The sequence below is a fragment of the Amblyraja radiata genome, chromosome 4 (assembly GCF_010909765.2).
Source record: "Amblyraja radiata isolate CabotCenter1 chromosome 4, sAmbRad1.1.pri, whole genome shotgun sequence".
In the NCBI taxonomy this organism is placed as follows: Eukaryota; Metazoa; Chordata; class Chondrichthyes; order Rajiformes; family Rajidae; genus Amblyraja; species Amblyraja radiata.
Window position 1 is genome coordinate 100272275 of NC_045959.1, and position 12627 is coordinate 100284901.

The window sequence follows — 12627 nt, forward strand, 5'->3', positions numbered from 1 at the left end:
TTTTGGGTAGTGATTTGTAAATGCTGCCTGTTCATCATCAGGTTCACTAGTTTTATGATGACTGAATACTTTGTTTCTAATCATGTGGGATTATGTGATTTTTTTTTGCTTTTTGTCAAGCTGTGATCTGGAAAACAATCTATGTTTTCCATGAAAACTGCAAATCAGCACCACCTAACTCTGACTTTGTAGAAACACTTCCCCCTCTTACTGTCAGTTGGTCTCTGTGCTGAGATTTGTGTTTATTTATGGTAACCAAGAGAGAAACTAAGCTCTTTCGGAATTCTATTTTTTTTTTCAGAGCCACTTATTGTAGCAGTGCAGCTGTGAAGTTTTTAATTGCAATCTGTTTTATTTTTTAAATTGCCATTGCTTGGATAATATTCAGTCCCATGTGGACATCGAAGGCTGCAACCCAGACATCCTAACTTTGTCTTTTGTTTGGGGGGGAATGATGGCATTCGCACCAGTGGGCTATATGGTATTGACTGCAATGTCAAAAACATTTAATCCATTAAAAATGCTTTCTGAACTGTTCATGTTTGGTATAGAGACTAAATTTTATTGCATTTGACTGCCCTTGTAATTTACTGTTAGTTAGTTGGCTGAATGCCTTCTAAAAATCTCATTGGTATTAAAAGTTAAATTACAGGCTTCTCTTTGCTGTTGTTTTTCCTTCATTCAACCTTGTTCCATAATATCATTGGCAACGTAATTATCCCACAACAACAGGCTAGCAGACACATCTTTATATTTGCTCAGTTGCTCCTGATGACTATCTCGGTGGGTGCACAAACTGAAATAACACGTTGTGACGTATGTGAGAGCTGCACTGTATCAGCAGTTACTGTCATTCACCCAACATATTTGAACAATCATTGGATTGCAGATGCCCATGTTAATTTGAGGACAAATAAGTCCTTGTTTCTTTTGGCAATGTTTGACTCTACTAGTGCAGCGATTCCTCCATTTTACAAATGTTTGATTTGTTAACATGCTGTTAATGTTAACTCTTTGCAGTATGTGTAGCTATTTTTCACGATATATAAATGTGATTTTTTTAACAAGAACCCATTTTCTGGGAACACTTCTATTTTGTTAAATTGAGATATTGGCTGCAACAGCATGAGAGGGGACATGATTTTATAGACTGGTTCTGAAATGTAAAATATGTTGGATTTGTAGGCTACACAGAATGTTTATGCATTTGAACGAATATATAGTACCATTTGGTTTGGAATGTTAGTTTATTTTATTCGCAAAACGTATCCGTTGCTATCATAAAAGATTATATCCATGCCTTAATTATTATGAAGAAGATGCAAGTCTAAAAGTAGCAAACAAAAGCTGTTTGGTGCATTTTTCGAAGCTACTGTGACTATTTTGTGTTACAATCCCACCCATTCTGAAGATCAAACATTGAGCAATCCAGCACATGGTGTAGAAACAAGGAACTGCAGATGCCGGTTGACACAAAACGGAAGTAACTCTGCGGGTCATATAAACTTAGAAAATAGGTGCAGGAGTGGGCCATTCGGCCCTTTGAGCCAGCACTGCCATTCAATATGATCGTGGCTGATCATCCAGAATCAGTACCCTGTTCCTGTTTTCTCCCCGTATCCCTTGATTCCGTAAGCCCTAAGAATTAAATCTAACTCTCTCTCTTGAAAACATCCAGTGAATTGGCCTCCACTGACTTCTGTGACAGAGAATTCCACAGATTCACAACTCTCTGGCTGAAAAAGGTTTTCCTCATCACAGTCCTAAATGGCCTACCCCTTATTCTTAAACTGCGACCCCTGATTCTGGACTCCCCCAACATGGGGAACATTTTTCCTGCAGCATCAGGCAGCATCTCTGGAGAAAATGGACAGGCGGCGTTTCTAGTTGGGACCCTTCAGCACAGGAGCTGGTTCTTTGGCCCACAATGTTGTGATGAACATGTTGCCAAGACCAGCTCTTACCTGCCCGCATGCAATACATATCCCTCCATTCCCTGCATATGCATGTGCCCATCTAAAAGACTTAAATGCCACAACCACATTTGCCTCCACCACCAACTCTACCAATTCCCGGCCTTCACCATTCTGTATGTAAAAATAAATGATAATAATTTCCCCTGCACATCACCTTTAATCTTTGCCCCTACCACCATCCATCCTGGAAATTAGGTCTGACAGTCTGACCTATCCATGCTTCTCATAATTTTATATACTTCTATCATGTCATCCGCTAACCTATTGTGTTCCAGAGAAAACAATGCAAGTCTGTCCAACCTCTCCCCATAGCTAATGCCCACTAATCCAGGCAGTATTCTATTAAACCACATCAGACCATATCCAAGGCACTACCAAACCAAGTGCACATTTCTTATTTCAGGTGTACACTGCCCCAATCCCCCAACTTGTTCTCCATTGCATCGATGGCTGCATTGGGGTTGCCTCCTGCACTCGTGCAGAACTCGTGGACTTCATTAACTTCACCACTAACTTCCACCCCGCCCTCAAATTCACATGGACAATCTCTAAAATCTCTCTCCCCTTGATCTCTCAATCTCCATCACAGGGGACAGACTACTGACTGACATCTACTACAAACCTGCTGACTCCCACAGCTATCTGGACTACACTTCTTCAACACTGCCTCTTCCAAAGACGCTACTACCTACTCTCGATTCCTCCATCACTGCTCCGAAGATGAGACTTTCCATTCTAGGATATCGAAGAGGCCCTCTTTCTTTAGCAAACAGTTTATTCCCCAATCTGTCATAGATGAATCCCTCACACAAGTCTCCTCTGTGTCCTGTAGTTCTGCTCTTTCTTCCCCCTCCCTCCAGACGGAACAAGAATAGTTCCCCAGGTCATCGTCTTTCACCCCAGCAACCTCCGCATCCAACACAACATACTCCCAAATTTCCACCACCTTCAATGTGATCCCACCACGAGGCACATCTTCCCATCTCCACCCCTTTCCGCACTCCACGGAGACTGCACCCTCTGCAAGTACTTGGTTCACTCATCCCTTCCCATCCAAATCACCCGCTCCCCAGGATCTTTTCCCCTCAACCACAGGAGATATAACATATAACATATGTCCCTATATCCTGCCTTGCCTCAGTCCATGGCCCTCTGCAAGCCTTCCAGATTTCCACGTGCACCTCCTCTAACCTCGTTCACGATGTGGCCTCCTGTACATTCGTGAGATCAAGCATAGACTCGGTGACCATATCGCTGGAAACTTGTGCTCCAGGTTGCTAACTCCCCTTCCCATACTGACCTTTCTGTTCTGGACCTCCTCCATGGCCAGAGTGAGGTCACACACAAACTGGAGGAACAGCACATCAGCAGTATGAATGTTAACTTCTCCATTTTTCAGCTCCACTTCTCTGACTAACTTACACACTCCTCTTCAAACATGTCCCGCACCTATTGTTCTTATCCCTCGCCTTTATTCCAACCATCTGCTAGTCAGAAAATTCCCCTTGCGGGTGTCGAGTTAGTACCTGCCACGCTGTGTCCTCTCCTCTTTTCCCTCCCCCCGCGCCCCCCCCCCCCCCCCCCCCCCCCCCCCCCCCCCCATCCCTAAAATCAGTCGGAACGAGGGTCTCGATGCTGCCTGACCTACTAAACACTGTGTGTCCTTTTGTGTATTAACTGCCATCTGTAGTTCTTTGTTTCTACAAAGTGCATCTCTCTATATCTAATTCCTGGCCTGATTCTCCTTGATATGACTTGCGTTTTCTGTCATTTATGCACACATTATCATTGTCAAACATGCTCATGTCTGCCTTAAACATCAGAAATTGGAGCAATAAGGTACAAACTACAGGTTCACTTTGAAACCCAGTAAAACCAGGAATTAGTGGCTTCCTCGTGCATCTGCCTTTATAGCCAGGTTTCTCAGTGCTTTTTGTTGCCATGCACATGAGAGAGGTACATGTTGTAGTGCAGTATCTACAATATTATCCCTGGGCCTTAAGGTGGCTTGGGACCACTCGTACCACATGATCTGCACTGATGATCAGGGGCAAAGGGTGAGAAGGATGTGGCCGCAAACACAGTAGATATGTCTTTCCCCGTTCTTCTCCCCCTCCTTTCTCTCTCTCCCCCTCCTTTCTCTGTCTCCCCCCCCCCCCCTTCCCCACAACACCCCAGGCATCCCGCTGTGCACACTCCCATTCTCAGCCTGGAATTCTATATCAGCCTTTCATGTTGCTGTTGTAATGTGGCTGCATCAAGCGATGCTTAAAGGTTGAGGCCTGCTTCCCTCGATTCCTTGTGGCATATACACTGCAGCTTTCTCTGCAGGCAGTTACTGTTGGGAATTGCAGTTGGGTTTTCGCGCAGCAAGTGATGTGAACCCATCTGACAATTTTTTTTGAAAAAGTAAAATTTCCACGTTTCTCTGAATCTTCCAATTAATGCATGAGTGAGCTCTAATTTCTGCGCAGAGGTCTCTTGTAATTGAACCGTATCCTTTTTTGTTTTTTTGTGATTGCTGTTGTACTTCTCTCTGTCAAGTCTGGTCCTATTTGTATTTTGAAGCGCTCGTGTTTGCCAGCAAACATAAATATTCTGTGTGTAATAATGTGCTAGCTAACAGAAGATTTAGTAGCTTCGAAAACAGTTGCATGTTTCACAGTGCAAGTTGAAGAGCAAAAATAAATAACATTATTTGCATATTAAAAAGAATGGTATTTCATATGTGCATATTTCTCTTTTTATTTACTTATAGTGCCTGTTATTTGCCGTGGAGCTGCCTCCTTAAGTGATGAAAATACATATTTGCCTTAGGCAGACAAAATTATAGTCCTTTTGAACAAAATTTATGGTATCATAACTTGGAACATAAAATATAATCACACAGAAAAATAGATTTATATGTTACAATGATCATCACTGGCCAGATTTTCAGTTCCATTTGAGTTCATTTCATCAAAGAAGCATTGACAAATCACCCAATTTTATATAAATGCAGTCTTCAACACTGTCAAATGACCTTAAGTTTTTTTTTTTCGAACAAACATACAATGAACTGAACAGGTTAAATAATTTGCTTATTTTATTTTAATCTGGACTCATCAGGAATTCTTGAACTTTGGGTTTTTAAGTTTGTATATATTCCCCTTGCAGATTTCCCCCATTGAAATCTGGATTCCTTGGATGCTATTTATAGACTAATCCATCATCTAATGCAGTGTGGTATTTACATTACCAGGAATCTAACCGTAATGGGACCAAATCTTAGCTGTTGCGCACAGCTGCTTGGATACTTAAAAGATGCATGACGACGACACCATTATTATCTTATGCCCCAGTTGTGCTTCATATGAAGTGTTTCCATTTGAAATTCATTAAAAAGCAAGTAATATTTCAGACCGTCACATATGCGGTAATGTCATAAATGATGATAAATTGGAAAAACAAATCAATAATTTGCTTCCATGTCGAAAGGAATTGTTACGTCGTTGGCAGCAGCTATGTGATTAAATGTGCTTTGAGCCCAGTGTACTTCATCCTTAATTCTAGCATCACCACTTGTGTATATAATAAAATTAACTTTGTATACACTGCTTTAAAGAGTATTTCTTTGTGTAGTAAATTTTAAATGTGCTATTTAATTATTTTTTTTGTTTGAGAATGACTGGATCAGTCTCGTTCATGCCAATGCCCATGGAACTGCATTATAGATAGATGTATAGAGATTGTTGCCCCAGACACGGGGCAACACCACAGATGGTGGAATGTTCTCACTAGATCCATGCCACCACATTACACCAAACAATTTTGCCAAATCCTACTTCACTCGTAATGAAATGTATACTCCAAACTGGTTTAAAGCAGTGATCTTGTTATGCCCTGTACTGGGAACTGCAGTGTTTACTGCATTAACTGAAATATAAAGCTGAGGCGACATTTGAAAGGCCACAAGATTTGACCTCAATGTCGTTTTGCTATTGTCCTTTCGTTTTCCATGTGTTTATAGAAGATGTTTTAGTATACATTGTTAAGATTTCTGTTTTCTAATTGAACATTTATTCCCACCGCCACTGACAGTGCAGCTACCACCTACCCAACGTAGAACAGTTACTTGTTTAGGCTTCTCCAACAACATCTAAGAACCCATAAACTCTGACAGTGAGAAAGCGGGTGCACACTCCATTTACCTTCAAATCATGAGCCATCTTGATTTGCAAATGTTGCTTTTCTTTCATCTGCAGAATCCGTAACTGCCTTCCCAACAACATTGAACCTTCACTGAAAGACAACTGAAGTTCAAAAAAGCACAGCCTTCTCAAGGACACTATAAGATGTGCAATACATTCAAAATGAGATGAGAAAAAAAATTATCACCCAGAGAGTTGTGAATCTATGAAATTCTCTGCCACGGAACGCAGTGGAGGCCAATTCACTGGATGTTTGCAAGAGAGAGTTAGATATAGCTCTTCGGGCTAACGGAATCAAGGGATCTGGGGAAAAAGTAGGAATGGGGTACTGATTTTGGATGGTCAGCCATGATCATATTGAATGGCGGTGCTGGCTCGAAGGGCCGAATGTCCTACTCTGCACCTATTTTCTATGTTTCTAAATGCTGTTAAAACTATTATTAATAAAACGTACAATACTAGTTACAGGACAATAATATTGACATGCCTTATGAAATGTAATAGCTATACTTGTAAAGCTGATTATGTTACCATTTTAATCTGGATCCCAGGAATCCAACTTCTGAGAGCCAAGCCCTCAAATCCAAATTGCAAAAATACAAAAGCAGCTAAAATAAAATTGGACAACAAACTCTTATTGTAGATACAATTAATACAACATTCAATCCATATTAATGCTGAGGTACAACATAAAAATAAACTTGCCATGGATTATGATCATTCAATTCATTAGATAAGACTTTGAGCACCCAGGATTCCTTAAAGTTTGTTATCCTAACTGAAATCACAAGTTGTTGTACAATTTACCCTTTCATTGTTAAATCAGTCTTCAACAGTAAAATGTTTTACATTTATTGACATTAGATGAAATCTATTAAGTGATTACAATTTTTTGAAAAAAAATCTCTCTTGATCTGATCTCCCAGGAAAAATAATGTATTTGTTTGTTTAACTTTTTAGACTTTTGTTGAATGAAGGTACAAGTGTACTATTCAAATGTACACAATCTGTTTATGTTTGATTGTTGATAATCAGATATTGAAATTAATCTGTGCATTATTTAAATTAATTCCCTTGATTATATCACCACATATCCCAGACACAGTTGGACTTTTCCTGTCAGGTGGAATAAATGATCCTGAGGGCGATGTGAAGTTTAAATCAAAGAAATCCGATTAACTATTCTTAACCTATTGCCTTTGCCAGCTAAGTCCATGTAAGGGGTCGCTGAACTTATTCTCAGAACCAATTGTCCACGTCACATCAATGTTCCATGGCAATATTTCTTAAATAATTTCAGCTGATGCTTTCACATGCAACTTGAAATTTCAAATCATTAATTATGTGGTGATTTGCCTGGCTGTGCACTCTTTGGAATAAAACATTGAAGGCTCTGTTGGAATCCTTTTGGCCTTGAGCCACACCACAAAGCTGATGATGTTCTTGCCAAGTTTAACTTTCTCTTAATGAAGTCTTATGGGTTCATAGCCAAAGCCAGCCTACAGATTGTTAAGATTTGCAATCAGCTTCTCTTATCACATCTCTCTGTTATTTGAAGCATTTTGTGGAGTTTAAAGTTTCAACTTTCACATATTGAAGCGTTAGATCATCTGATGTGCCAACTTGCTGTGTTGCTTTGGTCAAAAGGTGGGCATTCAGGAGAAGCGTGCAATGAGTATGGATCCACTGGCATTCCAGTTGCCTCCTGTGCTATTTAGCCAGTTCTCTGCCTAGGGAGTGTTCTTGTGGCATTTGACATCCCAGGAAAATCTCTCTCATCCTACTGCCAGTGATTCTGGCATTGCCTGTATGAGCTGCTCCAATAGTTTAGAGATACACTGTGGAAACAGGTCCTTTGGCCCACCGTGTCCGTACCAACCAGTGATCACCCGTACACTAATTACATTCAACGCACCAGGGCCAATTTACCTACAAACCTGCATGCCTTTGGAATGTGGGAGGAAACAGGAGCACCCAGAGAAAGCCCAGGCAGTCACAGGGAGAATGTACAACTCTGTACAGACAGCATGTGTAGTCAGGATCGAACATGGTTGTCTGGCACTCTTTAATGTCCCTTACCCATTTGATAAAGCAACCAAATAATTTGGATGTTGCTGTGGCACATTATGAATTACTATTGTGCCATCCTCTGCTCATTTTGGATGCATTGTATTCTAGGATTTGATTTAGTTTACCTGTATAATATTTATCTAACTTTTCTGTTTCTGCAACCATTTTATTTGATTTATGAATTGCCTTGTACATAACTCCATGGTAAATAGAGTTTTTTAATAAACTATTTTCACTTTGCCTGTGCCATTTTACAAATGCCCCTCTATTATAGCTTTAGATAATCATAGAGTAAAACTAAAACCAATGCTGGAATTCATTGCATGTAAAATAAACAGAGAGCAGCACAGACATCCACGTCATGGGCTCCTTCATGCAGTGGGTCACACCATTGTTGCCAAACTCACTCTTGGCAGGAAGATACTGAGAGATTCCCCTGGGACACTAAACGTGATGAAGCCTGTCACGATGAATACTATTCATGAATATGTATACTTGAAATTTGACCTGTCAACAATTGTCATCTGCTGACAAGTTCAAATTGACAATGACTTTCCACATGAGGTTTAGGTATTGAGAAATACGGCAAGGAGACGAGCTCTACAAGCTACTAACCCAGTGGTGACCACAAAGCACCCTTTATTTGCGCTCATAATACCCTGACCCATTTTTTTTCTCTCAGAATGTGCAGATGAAGGACAATAGACAATAGGTGCAGGAGTAGGCCATTTGGCCCTTCGAGCCAGCACTGCCATTCAATGTGATCATGGCTGATCAACCCCAATCAGTACCCCGTTCCTGCCTTCTCCCCATATCCCCTGACTCCGCTATTTTTAAGAGCCTTATCTAGCTCTCTCTTGCAAGCATCCAGAGAACCCGCCTCCACCGCCCTCTGAGGCAGAGAATTCCACAGACTCACCACTCTCTGTGAGTAAAGGTGTTTCCTCATTTCCATAAATGGCTTACTCCTTATTCTTAATTTGTGGCCGAGGAACCACCACGCCCCTCCTCCCCCTGACGATGTGACACTTGTTTACAGTTGATTGACCTGAAAACTCTTGGTGATATTTCTGACCAAGAGTTTTCAACTGCAAACAAGGTTCACATCAACAGGAGCAGGAGAAGGAGAGACAAGATGACAGCCAATTAATTTGCCAATCTATTTCAACGATTCAAATATGCTTTATTGTCACATGTGCTTCGGTACAGTGAAATGCTTTGATTTGCATACAATACAACCCAGTAAAATCTTACAGCAGACCCCCCCCCCCGCACCTGGACAGTACATAAGTATCACCACGTTTCTGGCACCAGCAAAGTTACAAAAGTTGACCGAACAGTCCATCTTCTGCCTGCTGCCGCACGTGGATTTTTTGAATGTGGGAAGAAACTAGAGCCAGCACACAAGACCACACACAAGAACAAGAGAATGCACACCCAGACAGCATGTGAGGTTAAGAGTGAACCTGGGTTGCTGGAGTATGAGGCATCAGATCTATTAGCTGTTCACTGTCTTGGTTCCACTTCTCTGATTATGCCTTTCCAAATCACTTAACTCCCTATAGTCATTAGAGATATTTCTGTCCATAAATGGCCACCTTTTGATACTAAAGTTTCAATCAAATCATGGCTCAATCACTGAAAGAAAAGAAAAAAACCTTTCGGTCTGTTCCTGTTGCACTAATTGATCGATCCTGTGCCTTCAACATGCACGTGTTGGTAAAAACTGGAGAGTTTGCTACACGTCTGATGAATTTCACCGAGCAAATTTGTGGCCAAGGAAGTTCATGCACCACCACACCCCTCCTCCCCCTGACCATGTGACCCTTGTTAACAGTTGATTGTCCTGAAAACTCTTGGTGATATTTCTGACCAAAGGTCACATCAACAGGGGGAGGAGGGGTGTGGTGCATGAACCTCCTCGGGCACTGATGGTTGTTGGTTACTTGAGATGGGCATGTATTCATGCCCACCCTACTTTCCTTACTCTCCCATCTCAAGAACTGTTATCAGATTGTTCTTGTTTCTTCCCTGCCTCCTCTCCAGCAGTGGCCGGTTCCAACACAACAAGTCGCCTTAAGTCGATTTGCACCAAAAAAAAGTTCTGAAATATGATGCTGAATGGTGGGGGGCTATGTGCTAACGTACAGGCTGAGGGATTCAAGTTATCAGTGACCAATCTCCACAGAGATGGTCAGCTTGGTGATGGACCAGCTACTCTGCCCATCTCAACATCTTCTGCCCAGAAACAAAGGTAGCACTGATGGACATTCATTGTTCTATATCTTTGTTCTATATTGTTTTTGCACGGAAACCACAGGCACTTAGATCTTGGTCTATTAAAATATTGCCGTGATTGCAGAAAGACCATGCCTGATAGTGGGTTGAAAAAAATTGTAATGTTGACTCTGCATATTTGATAGGTGTAGACTATGTTTCACTGACATGTATGAAGCAGTACTATCTCCAGAACAATTGCTCATATAGGCTTAATATACACTGAAGCTGATTTAGGGTGTCTGACTTAACTTAAGAAAAAGTACTGAAACATAGAAACATAGAAAATAGGTGCAGGAGTAGGCAATTCGGCCCTTCGAGCCTGCACCGCCATTCAATATGATCATGGCTGATCATCCAACTCGGTATCCTGTACCTGCTTTCTCTCCATACCCCCTGATCCCTTTAGCCACAAGGGCCACATCTAACTCCCTCTTAAATATAGCCAATGAACTGGCCTCAACTACATTCTGTGGCAGAGAATTCCAGAGATTCACCACTCTCTGTGTGAAAAATGTTTTTCTCATCTCAGTCCTAAAAGATTTCCCCTTTATCCTTAAACTGTGACCCCTGAATATTTAGGGGGAGGCAGGGATAATATGGGGGTGAGCTAACATAACCTAGGAACATTTCATCTTTTCCATTTAGAGGTGACGAAATGAGGAAGATATAAAAGTAGCTGTTACTTCAGTGTTCCATTATTTGGTATCTATGAAAGACTTGTATTACCGCTTTGTTACTAATTTCTTGCATTTTAGCGACCTTATTTTCTGAGCTGCTTTTTCAGGAACATTACTTTCAATGTGTAGAGCACCCACACATGGAGATAATTTTGTTGTTATTTCATTATGAAAATGGAGGAGTCTGTAACGGAAATAGACTTGCGTTGTCTTCTCTGCGATTCTTGTATATTTATTAATTGCTTCAGAATTAGCATGTTAGTAAGTCATCAATGCAAATAGAATCAGGAAGCTGACAGCAGACCAGGAAATGATAGGAGACCCCAGGGATCCTTTTGTCTGTACTTTGAAGCTGATGTCCGCAGGCCCAATCATTGCATTTACCTCCCTCTGGGGAAGAGTAAATTGGTGAGGCTGGTTTCATCCTTAATTGGGTGGATTCAATCCATTGGTGTTTTTCAGAACCTTCGACATATTTGAAGATATTCTCATTTTATAGTTGTAATTCTCACTGCAAACGTCAGCCAAAGGCCGTTAAATATTTATCTTGTTTTTTAAAGGTTGCATTCACTGAGAAAGTGACCTTTTCATTATCTTGGCTCTGAGGACTCACCTGCTCACTTCGACTTTATTTTTCTTTGCTGCCACTATGATATTTGTGTTTTTGTTTTCTTTCAAGATGAGCGTAATTGGCATGTATACAAGGACCATTGGTTTGCATCAATGATGTGTTTTGCACTGTTAACTTATCTAAACTCCACTGGGAGCAAGAGGTGAAATAACGGCGTGTATTGCAGCTGTATGTACCTAGAAAAAGGCATGTGAGCGATGAGTTGGACAATTGGACATAATAAAAACACACGGCAGAGCATTACTTTGGACTAATGGATTTAAAGTGACATTTGGCTTGAGCTCTTACTGGTATGTCCAGTGTCATTAGAATGTTTTGCTTGAATGCCTGCAAGCTGCCTTTTAAGCTGGCCTGTGTATTGCCTGGGAGATTGACACGTTAGAATTCCAGAAAGTGCTCTCATTGATTATCTATCACTGTCTTTTACTCAAGTTCAGCATTTTAATGCTTGCCTCGTCTCGATTTGTGCCTCTTTCCATTTTTGTTTCTGAACAGTTTAAAAAAAAAAAAAGCTGTTAGCTGCTTCTATTCTTTTCAACCAATTAGTTACTATTTGAGTTAAACCGTTTTAAGACACCCTGTCCCCCAAATCGTACATAATTGATTCTCTGGGGATTTATGCAGCCCCAGATTTAATGATCCTGAGGCCAAAGTCTTAAGTTATCATCTTGTTGCCAAAAAATTGTGACTGATATTCCTCTGGCATCAGCACTTTGCCTGTGTCAATGAATCCAACGATTATCTTTTCCAAGGACTAGGAAAATGAAGAAGGTTCAAAATGAGTATCGATTCACTGTGCTCCG

At 40.9% G+C, this 12627-nt stretch overlaps 1 protein-coding gene across 2 annotated transcripts in view; it reads left to right on the forward strand.

Annotated features, from left to right (window-relative positions):
* epb41l3 (erythrocyte membrane protein band 4.1 like 3) overlaps positions 1-12627 on the forward strand; it is a 161987-nt gene that overhangs the window by 59650 nt on the left and 89710 nt on the right. Inside the window, exon 1 of one of the 2 annotated variants that reach the window (XM_033020057.1) lies at positions 9676-9696. The exons of the other annotated variant lie outside the window; for it this stretch is intronic. The gene's annotated coding sequence lies outside the window, so the exon portion shown is untranslated. Of the gene's footprint in view, positions 1-9675; positions 9697-12627 lie in introns of those variants that run through there. 2 annotated transcript variants of the gene reach the window in all.